The 13,016-nt window shown below is 48.0% G+C and overlaps 1 protein-coding gene across 6 annotated transcripts in view; it reads right to left on the minus strand.

Moving 5' to 3' along the window:
• DTWD1 (DTW domain containing 1) overlaps positions 1-13,016 on the minus strand; it is a 152,033-nt gene that overhangs the window by 64,640 nt on the left and 74,377 nt on the right. The gene's annotated exons all lie outside the window — the stretch shown is intronic.

Below are 13,016 nucleotides of genomic sequence, written 5' to 3' on the forward strand. Positions count from 1 at the left end.
AAGACAGTTTAATTACACCAGGAGCTAGTTTATAGTTATAGCTGCTCCAACCACAAAAGATCAGCATCCCCAGTGGCCACAGCTGGATACATACCTGCTGGCTCCAGGCTGAGAGGGTTTATGAACATGCAGTGTTCTTCTATACATTGTCTCAGGCCAGTTGTGTAGTTCTGGGAGGGGGGGCGGGAGGTTCTGGAACCAGTTTGGTTCTCCAGATGTTTTGGACTACAATCCCCCCCCCAATCAGCCCCACCCAACATAGTGAATGGAGAGGGATCATGACAGCTGCCTGTAGAAGCAGCAGGGCAGGTCCAAAGACCCCATGTACCTTGATGAACATAGCTGCTGTAACACAGTGCCAAAAGGCAGAGGTAGTGTTTGCCAATGTATGCACATCTGGCTCAAAATATAATTGTGCACCCCAGCACCCTATTGGCAGTTATTAATATCATATTTGAATAAAAGCTGTGTCTGGTTTTGACATGGGGATTGCAGAGATTAAATATCACTGTCAGTGTGGTGAGAAGTAACTCGTTCATGGAAGCAACTGGTGTATTAAGCGGTCTGTGATAGGTGTACACACAACAGCCATGTTTGTTCCAGGCCAAGAAGCCCTCCTGAGAAGGGCTGCCACCTTCCTTCAGGGAACAGGAATACTCCATGGGACACCCCCTGGAACCAGTGCTTCAAAAACACTCCTGTCATTACAATGGCCACCTCGCACCAGAGTGATGATTACTGGAGAACTGTTGAAGCAGGAAGACAGGAGGAGGGGTGGAGTTAGAGTAGCCAAGGTGGAGTTTCAAGCCACACAGCGGATCTCATCATCTTGAATTTTGCTAGGGCTCCCAAACGGTTTGTCCCATCTCATCACTTCCTGCAGTCAGAACACTACGTGCATGACAACAGCAGGTAGTGGACATGTATTGGAGCAGCCAGGCCAGAACACCAAACAGGCTTGCTGTGGACCAATCTGCAGAAGAGGTTTGCCTATAAAAGCAGAAAGGGCCCCCACCCTTTGTCGATTCATCTTTGAACACATGAAAAAGAAGGATACAACTGTAACTTGGGTTGAGAGTATACTCTGCTCCAAGGTCCTCTGCCAGAGAGGTGCAGGCCAGAGACTTCCAAGCAAGAGGAAAGCTATTGTCCCCAACCATGCCAGGTGCATTTTTGGTGTGAAGCTGCTGTGAGGACCAAGGCCACACCTGCTGCATGAACTCTGAAACCAGGATCCTGCTCACTGCAGGTGCTCTCTGGTGAACTTCCTGGCATGGAAGTGCAGAACAAAGGACCCACCTTGCCTCTAGACACTCTGGACAGGGTCTCCCAGCAGCCCAGAAGTTAAGGCACAGTGCTCATCAAAATGCTTGTGAGCTACGTTGACCCAGACCTCGCCTGCCTGGCCCTGCCCAAGTTTATTTGTGTTACTTGCCACTGCTGCGTGCTGAACCACACCATGCGTTGGACACAGTCACCCAGTTCCCCAACCCAAAGCTCTGTCACCGTCTCCCGATAGTGTTGAGCCACGAGTGAAAAGAACAAAAGGTTTTTGAAATGGCCCTGTTGCTTATGTACACCTTAAATAACCCTGTTCACTTTTAAGCCACCCGTCTCTACCTTTTTAAAGCCATTGTCATAAGGTTTGACATTTTGCTGCTGAAATCTTTGCCTGTGCACCTCGGTCTACAAACCTGTAGTGCCCCTCTATTTTCAAGTCTTCGTTCCCTGGGTTTTCCCTTACAGGGGTGCACCAGTAGTATTTTATTATTTGTGTACATTTTTGTTATTAGAGTAAAAGGTAATATATTTTTTTTAGAAACGTGGTTTTACATTCTTTTACTTTGGTTCAGCATACCATTGTTAGTATTTCTGCTGTACCTGGTCATCCCCTGTACTAGAGAATAAAGCCTGTTGTACTGTTTTTAGTAGTTTTGTTATTCGGATAGTGAAGAAAACTAAATGAGTAGCAATGGCAGTAACGTAAACATGTTGTAGTATGGAGGCATAGGGACAGCAGGGTGGATTCTCTGATCGGCCTCCTGATTGACGAACGCAAGCTCCCCTTAGCATCTTTGATGGAAACTCTCCAAAAGACCGTGAGCAAAGGGGGCGCCATTTTACAATTGTTTGGCGAGAGGTCCGTTGTTTTCCTTTAGAAGCCATAATGCATTTCAAGACAGATGCCTGCCTTCTAGGGAGTCTAGTTGAGCTGCTAGGGTTCAGATTTTTGGGGAGGGAGAGGGGGATCAGGCGCTACTCTCCTGCTTTTTAGATTAAATGCTTTCTCATGAGGTAGACACATCTGTTTGCCATTAGTTAACATGGCTAATTATATTTTGTATGGTGCTTCAGATTTGATGTTATTTGACTATGTTGTAGAACACTTTCATGAGGATTGGCTCGGTATGTGCTTTGTTAAAAACTTTATATAAAATATTTAAATACAATGAGAAAAAACACGGAAAATGTCAAATATATAATATTTTTGTATTAAAATGTTAAGAAACAAACGTAGCTGTTTAACAGAAGGATCCGAAGTGAATCTGTACAACCAAGGCCTATCGAAAGATTTCAAACTGAATTAGCAATCCTGCTAGTAACCCATTCCTATATGGATAGTGCCGTTCTGATCCTTAATTTATGCACTTACATTCAATGGTAGTCTTTTGTGTGTTTAGACATAAAAAGAGAATACATGTCCTAGACGAATCAGCGAACTAATGACATGAGTATTTCAATTACTTGCAGCCCAATTTGAAACAACGAGCAAACTATCCATAGACGGAGCATGCAACAAATGGATCATTCTAGCACATACTGTTTTGATCCTGCCATGGAGTGTGCCAGGCTGTTGCACGCATTCGCCTATAAAATTCACAGTGTTAGCGCTATGGAGGACTATGTATGTGGTTTGCATCGATGTCTACGACTATTGGGTAAGAGTAGACATCCCACCTATGATTACCCCTCTTTGCCGTCATTCCTCATCCTGCATGCTAGAATTGCATAAACTTGTTGGTGTGCAACCCCCTTTTAAAAATTGCACTGCATTCCTATATTAGTTGCGCATACGGAGTGATATTTTATGTTTGTTGTGCCTTTGCTAGACAATAAAAGGCACAACACTAAACGGCCTAAAAAGTCATTCGATCGGCCATTTAATGTAATAAAACTAAAAATGGGAAATAGAACATGTCTTGTAAGGATACACAATTCTTCCACTTAAATATTTTCATGTGTTGCTTAACAACTGGTTCTGTTATTTTGAGGGAAATGTGAACTATATTTGGACAATAACTTCTTCCCTAGTCTGCAGGTGTTGATAAGGCCTATTGACATTCCTATTACATTATCTCTTTCACATATATGAAAAATAATGGACACATCTGTGATCTGTGCCACTGCCACCCTGGGTCTGATGTCCTAGTGGAACCTAGCCAATTGGAGGGCTGGGAATGCAGACCTGAGCACGCTCTTAGTTGTCTGATGGGCCAGGCGCTGTGCCCACTCCTTCCTCCTGGTCCCTCTCCACCGTTGCACACCTTTCCGCATCCCACCTTGAGTATCCCAGCCCTCTCTACCTGGTACATGGGATTAAGTTCACATATTCCAGCAATATTACTTGAATATGGTCTGTTGGCTTAACCGATGAACGATCCAGCAGTGATACCCCTATTCAATAGTAGTGACATAAATCGACCTTCCTGCACTGGAGTGACGCAACAAGGCCGATATTTGAGAATCCTGAGAAGTTTTGCGTCATACATGTCACCTTTTTAGCAACGTGCTCACTGAGCTTCAATAATAAAGCTCCGACTCATGCAGAAGAACTCTAGCGCGAGAGATGTATCACGACATACCCTGGCCCTAATCACAAGCTTTCGATGTGCACCAGATCATCCGAGATTGGCGTAACCTCAGGGCGATGGCTTCACTGGGTTGCATAGTGATTGCTGGGCCAAGTCTCTTACTACGGAAGGTCCCCCTTGGTCCTACGCTGGGAGGTTCCCCTTTGTCCTACGGTCTAGTTAAATAATCAGATCATTCCGGTTCTATCCCAATACACAGAGAGGTCTGCTGTGCTTGTGACACAATCTACTACCATACTGAAATAAAAACACGTTTTTTTTATTTTGCTCTCATTTCTTGGGTTCAATTATTAATACGCACGCCCTGAACTCTGCTTTTGTGCCTCTAAGCACACGAGCAACTCTGTGGTGCTGGGCGTGGTTGTTATTCTTTTGTAGCTAGCTAACTTTGAACGGCTGTCTCTACTTGGTTCTTTTCTTCTAGAATATTGCGGAGTCTAGTTTCAAGGAGTTGGCCTTGATGCAGGAGCCTTCCTTGGTTTTATTGGCCACGTGCAAAGACTCTAGCGTTCTTACTCGGTTAGGGTTAGCTGAGCACGTCTATTGTTTTAGCAGCAGACACTAGTGCCTTCCTACAACTTGTACTGTTTGCTTCCGTTCGATCTCCCCTCTTCTTACATGGGGTTGGCTCTGGGGTGCGTTTCTCTTGTCCTTCAATGCCTAGTTCAAGCTCATATTGCATTTGCTATTGTGCCGCACCCTTCTCCTGTCTGGCATCAACGGACTTCAACCTTGGGTCTTTTAAGCACCTCTGCTATGCCATCGCTACCACTGTGTTTTTGCACCCATCATCTTGCCGCACCTGCTTTCCTGCAAACGGGCTGATTGTATGTGCTGAGAATGCCATATGAGACATACGTGTGCCTCTGCAATCTATGATGGCAAGGTGACTGTCCCGTCAGACATGGAAAGACTACTGGCACTAGAGGTTGGGTTGGCGATGGGGTCTACCCAAGTGGGAAGCACAACACATCTCGAATACTGTACATAAACCGTGTCCTCCCTCTGGTTTTAACTAGTCGAGGAGGAGGTCGTTATTAACAATGTATACCAACCACAATGTATACAACACCGACTGGCAGAAACCAGCAGTACATCCCAGTGGGATAATGCACCAAGCTATGTCAAGCACCAGACAAAGAAAAAGTCACCCCTGCACTCACCACACATACCAATTAAATGAACGAATGAATAAATAGTGTATTTCGGATTGACAACAGCCAGGGGTGGACTGGGAACTAAAAAAGGACCTGGAAATACATTTCAAACTGGCCCCATATTACACATGTTCAGCAAATCCAACCCATTTCCCCTGAGAACATTTGGAAAGAACACTTATGCTACCACACACAAGAGGCCCAGGGTGCAGTGGCCTATTGGAAAATATCCAGAGTTCCATATAGTCCAGTCCACCTCCGACAACAATCCATAAAATATCAAACAAAAACAGCGTACTTTAAAATCTGGGTCAGATACATCATACATAATAAGGAACATACCAATTTTACACCCCCCCCCCCCCGCTCAGCCACAAAAACACAGTTGAGAACACCCTTACAGCATTCAGCAGCAGGTTTTGCACATACAAAACATAAATGGTCATACCACCCTGGAAACTTCAATTTGAAATTCCCAAGGAAAAGGGGCGCAAGCAGGCCTCAAACTCGAATTACCCTAGTTCTCAATCCATTGAATGCGAGAAAGCAGCAAGCCAGGGAGGTAGGGAAAGTGGTTCCTTCAGCAAACAAATACAAACATAGGATATGAATACAAAATGGCCACCAGCCATTTTGAAGCCCTGCACTGTGACCCATGAACAACAAAACCTCACACCCAATAAGAGTGTTGCAGAAACACCTGACCACCGTAGCCAATCAAGTAGTAGGCACGCTGTTTAAAGGGGACTCCTGTTTTCTCAGTCTAAGAAGGGGAAGCAGGAGTGGGCTGGAGAGCTGCGAGACCGGAGCTAGTTCCATCTTAGTGGTCAGTGGAAAAACAAGATTCAGCTGAGAGACTCGGAGTGGCCCATGAGGGTGACCCTCGGTTAAAGGTACAGAATATCAATGCCTGACAAGGCAGTTGCTGATTAGGGGCACAACAGGACACGTTATGATACACAATGGAACAATGACTTGCATATTGGGGCAGTCTGAGCACTGCACACATAGCATTGTAAAATGCGGAACACAGTAATCCTCATTACTCCTGGTCCTACTATTCTGTGTCACAGTACTTTTGAGGCACATTTCACCTTGACAGGCACCTTTCCAATCCAATCAAGTGTTACACCTTCCTTCACCCATAACCCATAACCCATAACCCATAAACGTTTTCCACATAGGATCATGGGCACTACCATGGAAGGTTGTAACCCTAGTGGAAGAGTAGGACTAGGAGTAATGAGGATAACTAGTAAGTAATCTAAGACTTACCTCCAATGTCCCTCTTCTTGGTCCCAGTACTTCCATTTGAGGAATACCAAAAAGACAGCGGTAATAGGGGCTATGAAACCCCAAACACCACCACATCTATGCTGTAACACACCCATCACCAACTTTATTAACAGACCATTTGACACCCACTTCCTGCAGTACGACCAGAAGAGTGGTACCAAAATCCTATTCCACCTGACTGACCACACCGAGCTGATAATCTCGGATGAATGCATTCGGGTCAGCTCACAGTCGCCCATAAAATGTCCTGCAGAGAGACTTCCTGTGCATCTGCCTAGGATGTCGCCATTGGCTGTTGTCGGCCTTACCTGAATAATTTCCAGTAGTGGAACCCCATGCTGCTTCATAGGCCATGCAAATGACCATGGAGAACATCGACTAATGAAAAGCACTGAGGCCATCCTGCTTGCCCCCGCTGCCCAAAATGAGACAAACAAGTGGTCCACATTCTGAAAACATGCATTCTCTGAAGTGTAGATGAGCACTGCCCCTGTGATATCCATTTTCCTTAGCAAAAGGGTTTGGATGGAATTCCGGAAGTTCAATATCCTGGGACCTTTAGAATTAATAAGCCACGTTATGGAGACAACCATGATCACAGTGAAACATCAAAGCCTCAGGCACAACTTTTAGAAAGGGCTCATTACATAGAGGAGCACCAATTTGTCCCAATCCGTCAGCAGACGTGATTCCAATCAAAAACACTGCCTTCTGAGTCAAACATTTTACCGCAATCTCTTCAACCCACTTAAGCTCAATTAAATTGTAGAACCTGGAGAGAATTCAACCCACTTAAGCTCAATTAAATTGTAGAACCTGGAGAGAATTCAACACCAGAGGATGAACCCAACATAGAGCTCCTGAATAGTCCACTGGTATTGTGAGAGTCGTCCCGTAATGAGGGGGCGCTAACGAGCTCGGAGCCAAGATGGCCACTTCTCTTGGAGCTCTGCGTACTGTCTGCAGAAGGGGGCGGTCAGCAATGCACCCATAACAAAAAAACGGTTTTAAGTGCCGTCCACCATCTGGGCGAGTCTGGGCTACTGAGGCAGCCAGCGTGAGCCCTGATGGCGACGAGACAACAGCGCAAACTCGTACCGCCGGAGAAGCCTGGGCTGGTGTGGTAAGGAGAGCTGAGGCTGCATGTACCTGAGAGCACAGTGAAACTAGTGAAGGTCAGCACATCCGTTGGAGTCAGGAACAGCTTGGTTACTGGGGGAGACCGGGTCCCGGCGACATGGGCCCCCGGCTCAGCACTGGAGGCGCTGATGCGGGGGCATCAGTCACTGTGCCAAGTCCAGGTCATGGCAATAGGCCCAAACCCGCTCTGAGGAGATCAGGCAGCTTCGCCCTCCTGGTGCCTGGACCCCCTGGAGCGGCCAGTGTGAGGCGCATCAGGAGAGAGGTAGGCCCCCTGCCTGAAACAATGCGACACTGACCAGGAAAGAGAGGTGGTGCCCTACGACATTGGGGGCTGCAAAGCCCTCTGGGAGAGAGGGGGCTTCCCACGCGCCTGTGCTGGCGCGCTCTCTGGGCCTCCTCACCTTTCCATTGCCTGCATCCTCTACTTAGTATCAACAGCAGGGAGCAGGGCTCCGGAACGCGTTCCAAAGTAAGGAACCTTTGGTCCCCATGCTGGCACAGCTCCTAGTCAACAGAGCCAGGGCACACACTCGGAGCCCTGGGCAGTGCACAACGCAGATCCCGAGGCTAGAATATAGCACACAGTGGCAACGGTTGAGACTGAGAGTATGCCCTCTGAGATACCAGCAGCTGAGCGGCCCTCCCCCCACCGTGTGGCGTTAGCTTCCTTTTACCCCACATTTTAGCTGATCGTCTCCCCCAGGATAGCCCCCATTTTTCCGGTCCGCCCTAATACCTGGAGATATTATCAGGGGCAGAAAAGACTAATCTTTAACATTGAACCTGCAGTGGGGGTGCCCAGACCTCCCCAGCTATTGTAGGCCCCGGAGGGCAAAGCTACAGAGTACACCCCGCTTTCTTAAAGGAGTGCAGGACTTTCCTGGGAGTTGCACTGTGGAATACTGAAGGTGGTGCTGTATGGCGAAGGGTAATAAGTGGCAATCCCGCTTACCCTTCTTCGAAAAGGAGGGTCTCGGTGGTGGAGGAGAGAAGATGCCGACGCACTGCGACACCCGGGTCAGCTTGGCCAAGAAGAGGCCTCCTCGAAATCTACAGAGGGTACCCCCGCGTCGTGGCTTAGTCTAGTGCTGGTTGAAATGATGTCTGGCTTCGCATCCATCAATACAAAACTTGACGGAATGGCATACAAGGTTGACCGCATGCAGAAACGTATCAAGAAGGAAAGCAGTCGAATATCTGAGGCAGAGCACCAAGTGGGGGCCAGTCAGGTAACACAGGCGATTTGCTTGCTACAGAGGGAAGTCACCACAATGAAGGACAAGAATGAAGATTTGGAGGCGAGGTCCCGTAGGAATAATATCCGGGTGGTGGGGGTTCCGCAGTCAGTATAATACGATATATGATATTTTGTTTGCATCGCGCTCATACACAAGTGTTTCAGAGCATGACTATGCAAGGGAGGGGAACAGGGGAGAACACAAAACAACAACGATCTTACTAGGCCCAGTGACATTGAGAACGCACAAGTGCATGGGAAAGGGAAAAGGGGAACAAAAGTGCATGGAAGGGGGAGAGTAGAAAGTGCAGAGCAGAGGAGAGCAGATACATAAATAATAAATACAAATAAATAGAAAATGGAGGCAATAGACAGTGGTAGAGCAGCCAGAAAGTAGCAAGTGCTGTGTTCATGGCAGCAGACTGGGTAAGTCTGATAAGTGCAGAAAAAGAAGAAAAGTGGGGAGGGGGGGCTGTATGGGTACAGATACAGTCCACCAGTGCAAGGGGTGGCCAGGAGGAAGTACAGAAGGGTGAGCAGGTACCTGGACCAAGGGGAAAGAGGGTGGCCAGGTGCACAGTGCCAAGAGAGCCGGTCAGCAGGGGAGAGGGGGGGAGAAGACAAAAGCAAAGAGGAAGGTCTTGAGGTGCTTCTGGAACCAGAGATGGTTCTCAAGTTTTAGAGTGGCAGGGAGGCTGTTCCAGAGGGATGCCCCAGCCGAAGATCGAGATCTACCCCCAGCTCGCTTCTTTGAAAAACGATTGACCTCCGGGTTAGAAGCAGAGGAGCAAAGAGCTTGAGAGGGGAGGTATTTGCAGGGGGATAGCTGAAGGTATTTTGGACCCAAGGCCCCAGAAAGACTTGTGGACAATGCAGAGGGTTTTGAATTTAATACTTGCATCCACTGGGAGCCAATGGAGAGATTTCAGAGCTGGAGAGATACAATCCCAGGGCTTGAGGCCAAGGACAAGTCTTGCAGTCTTGTTCTGGATAAGCTGCAGAGGGTGGAGAGTAAAGGCAGGTAGATTTAGAAAGAGGCTGTTACAATAGTCCAACCTAAAGAGAGAACCAGAGCTTGGGAGACAGCGAGCTTCTGAGGGAATGAGAGGAAAGGCAGAGTACCTCTGAGGAGGTGCAGTAGGAAGTCTGACTTTTTAGAGACCTCAGAGATATGGGTGGAGAAGGAAAGTTGGAGTCAAAGATGACCCAGAGGTTCTTAGCCTCGCAGGTAAGGGTAGTAGGGGGGGCCAAGGGAGGCCGGCCAGAGAGTGAGGGTAAAAGGATGGAGATGGTGTGCCGATGAGAAGGATCTCACTCTTGTTGGCATTCAGACAAAGATCATTGGCGGCACACCAATCTTGAATGGCAGTTAGGCAGTCAGAGATGAGAGAGGGAGAGGAGGTGGCTGAAGGCAGCCGGAAAATGAGTTGAGTGTCATCAGCATAGCACTGGAAATTTGAGCAGAACATGGCAATGCAGTGGGCAGGATTTGCCAGGTATTGGTTGAAAAGCCGAGATGAGAGGTTAGACCCCCGGGGAACCCCACAGGTAGAGAGGAAGATAGATGATAGGAAGGACCCCAGTTGGACCTGGGAAGGTCAATCAGAGAGGAAAGAGGTCACCCAGGCCAGAGCCTAATCAGTGATACCCAGGTTATCACAGAGACGGTTGAGCAGGATGGTGTGGTTGACTGCGTCAAAGGCAGAAGAGAGATCAAGAAGGATGAGGACAGAGAGAATGTTAGAGTTCAGGTTGGAGAGCAGATCTTCACGCATGTTCAGGAGAGCAGTTTGTGCTTCCGGCCGCTCTGAAGCCAGACTGGTGGTCATGGAGACAGCCAACAGAATCTGAATGAAGGTTAAGCTGAGAGATGGCCAGATTATCCAGGTTTTTGCCCAGAAAGGGGGTAATGGAAATTGGGCGATAGTTAGCCGGACAGGAAGGATCAGCTGTGGGTTTTTTGAGAAGAGGAGGCACAAGGGAGTGCTTCAGCGGGCAGGGGAAGGATCCTGAGGAAAAGTTTGGTAGCAAAAATCAGCAAGGGGCGGAGTAAGGGTGTCAATGTGGTCCTTGATGGTTTTAGAGGAGCAGGGATGAACCTGTCTTGACGAGGCTTTCATAGATCGGACTTGTTGGGGGAGAAAATCAGAAAAGAGGCGAAGGACGGTGGGGGGATAGTTAAAGAGGGGTCTGCAAGCACAGACAGAGGGAATAGGGGGAGCAGGGGAGGAGAGGGTGGACATGATGTCCTGGGTTTGTGAGATAAAGTGCGAGGCAAGGGCATTGGAGAGAGCCTAGGAGGCAGGAGGAGGGGTGGAGACTGCCACAAGGTTGGCAAGCTCCTTGCCCATTTTAAAGAGTTCGACCGAGTTGTTAGATGCTGCAGAGACACAGGCTTGTATGTGGGCTCTCTTCTTAGTGCAGACAGAGAGTCCGTATTGCCTTTGGAGCAGACGACAGGCCAGTTTGTCAGAGGATGAGCAAGAAGCCCTACGTTTCCTCTCAGCTGCCCTACACTTCCGTTTAGGTGTAGCTAGGTCGGAGTCATATCAGGAATTGCATTTGGCTTTGGACTTCAAGCGGATCCTCATGACAGGGGCAAGAGTATCAGAGATTGAAGAGTAGAGAAGGGAAGGGACAGGGTTGTGTCAGGGTGTGAGTCAGCCAGAGGGGGGGGGGGGGAGAAGGTGGCAGCGAAAGCCTCAGCTGACACACGCTTCATAGGTCGGATGTCAGAGAAAGTGGCAGTGTTGGGGTGGGGTTGGCTTGGGGGGGAAGAGAGTGAGAGATGGGAGCCAAGAAAGCAGTGGTCACTCCAGGAGAGAGGAGTGGTCAGAGGGATAGAGAGGGGGAGGCCACGGGAGATCATAACATCAAGTGTGTATCCAGCAGAGTGCGTCGGGCCAGAGGAGAGGATAGAGAGGGAGAGGAAATTGCAGAGGTTGTGAAAGAGCAGAGATGAGGTACAGGGAGAATTGAGGTGGATGTTGAGGTCACCAAAGAGGAGGAGTTGAGTGGTTGAGGCCAGGAGGGAGAGAGGTGAGCCCATTCAGAGAGAAAAGAGGTGATATGTCGGGGGGCCGGTAGAAAGTAGCAACAGTAAGAGAGTGCTTAGGAGAAATTGAGAGCCTGCAGACAAGGCATGCAAAAGAGGAGTAAATCTGAGTGGGAATGATAGTGGCAGGATTCCCTCGGGAAAGATCAGGGCAACGCCCCCCTCCAGGTCGAGTGGATTTGGGTGCGGAGAGGATCTTGTAGCCTTCCCGGAGTAGAGTGTCAAAGCTTGTGACAGAGCTGGCCGTGAACCATGTCTCCACAAGGACATCAAGGTCCAGTTCTTCAAGGAGGTGGCAGATGTCAGAGGAGTGTTTGACAGCAGAGCGAGAGTGGAGTGTGGCAAGATGAAGAAGGTTGCCGGCCTTAAAGACCTTCCGGGGAGGGGTACAAAATCAGAGGTATGCACAACGGAGTTGTGGGGGTAGCCTGAAGAGTGGCAGAGGAGGAGGAAAAAGTGGGCAAGGTAGCCAAGAGGTGAGAGGAGGGGACAGCTGGAGATGAGAGGAAGTTGATGAGGCGAGGGAAACGTCTATCAAAGAGGAGGTTGGCCTGAGGACCTTGAACCATGACAGTGCCATTTAGGCTGACGGGCGGCTCGAGTCCTGTGTGCTTTCAGATCTTCTAAGTTAGTAACCTTGGGAGTAACCGTCCAGCATCATACTAATACCCGGGCGAGGAGCTTGCCTTCTGACCGGGTAGAGGTGAATGTCTTCTATTGCTTCAATGATAAGGAACATATATTAAGAATTTGTCCAGAACATATCATGAAACTTAACACGTCCTGCCCTGAAGATGGATTTGCTGAAATCCTTAACGCGGCGGCACTCATGATCTTATAGGGGTGTTTAGGATGAGTGATCGAGCAGAAGGAATTTTACTGCTCACATGCATGAGATGCACATTTATCAATTTTATTAAATATTTTTCTGTTATTATCCTGAATGTATGAATTCATTTATTTGGTTTATTATAGTATACTAGCAGCTTGGATATGACAATGTGTTCAACTGTACTGATGAATGCTTATTTTGTATTGTTTTGTGTTCTGCACACTGACGCCTAATCAGTGTGTTGCTATGAATTTGTTATAAATTAACATTTTGTTTACCTGTACGACCTGTATTTTCAGTCTTGTTGGTTCCTGACTGTGCTAAATCAGGAGAACAGGATGTCCATCACTTAATTAACGTAAGGAAAGTTACTCTTGAAATCTACACAACTAAAGGTTTTTGTTGCATTGACCAATTGGGACTG

This window comes from Ambystoma mexicanum, chromosome 11 (genome assembly GCF_040938575.1).
Source record: "Ambystoma mexicanum isolate Mex_15411 chromosome 11, UKY_AmexF1_1, whole genome shotgun sequence".
NCBI classification, from domain to species: Eukaryota; Metazoa; Chordata; class Amphibia; order Caudata; family Ambystomatidae; genus Ambystoma; species Ambystoma mexicanum.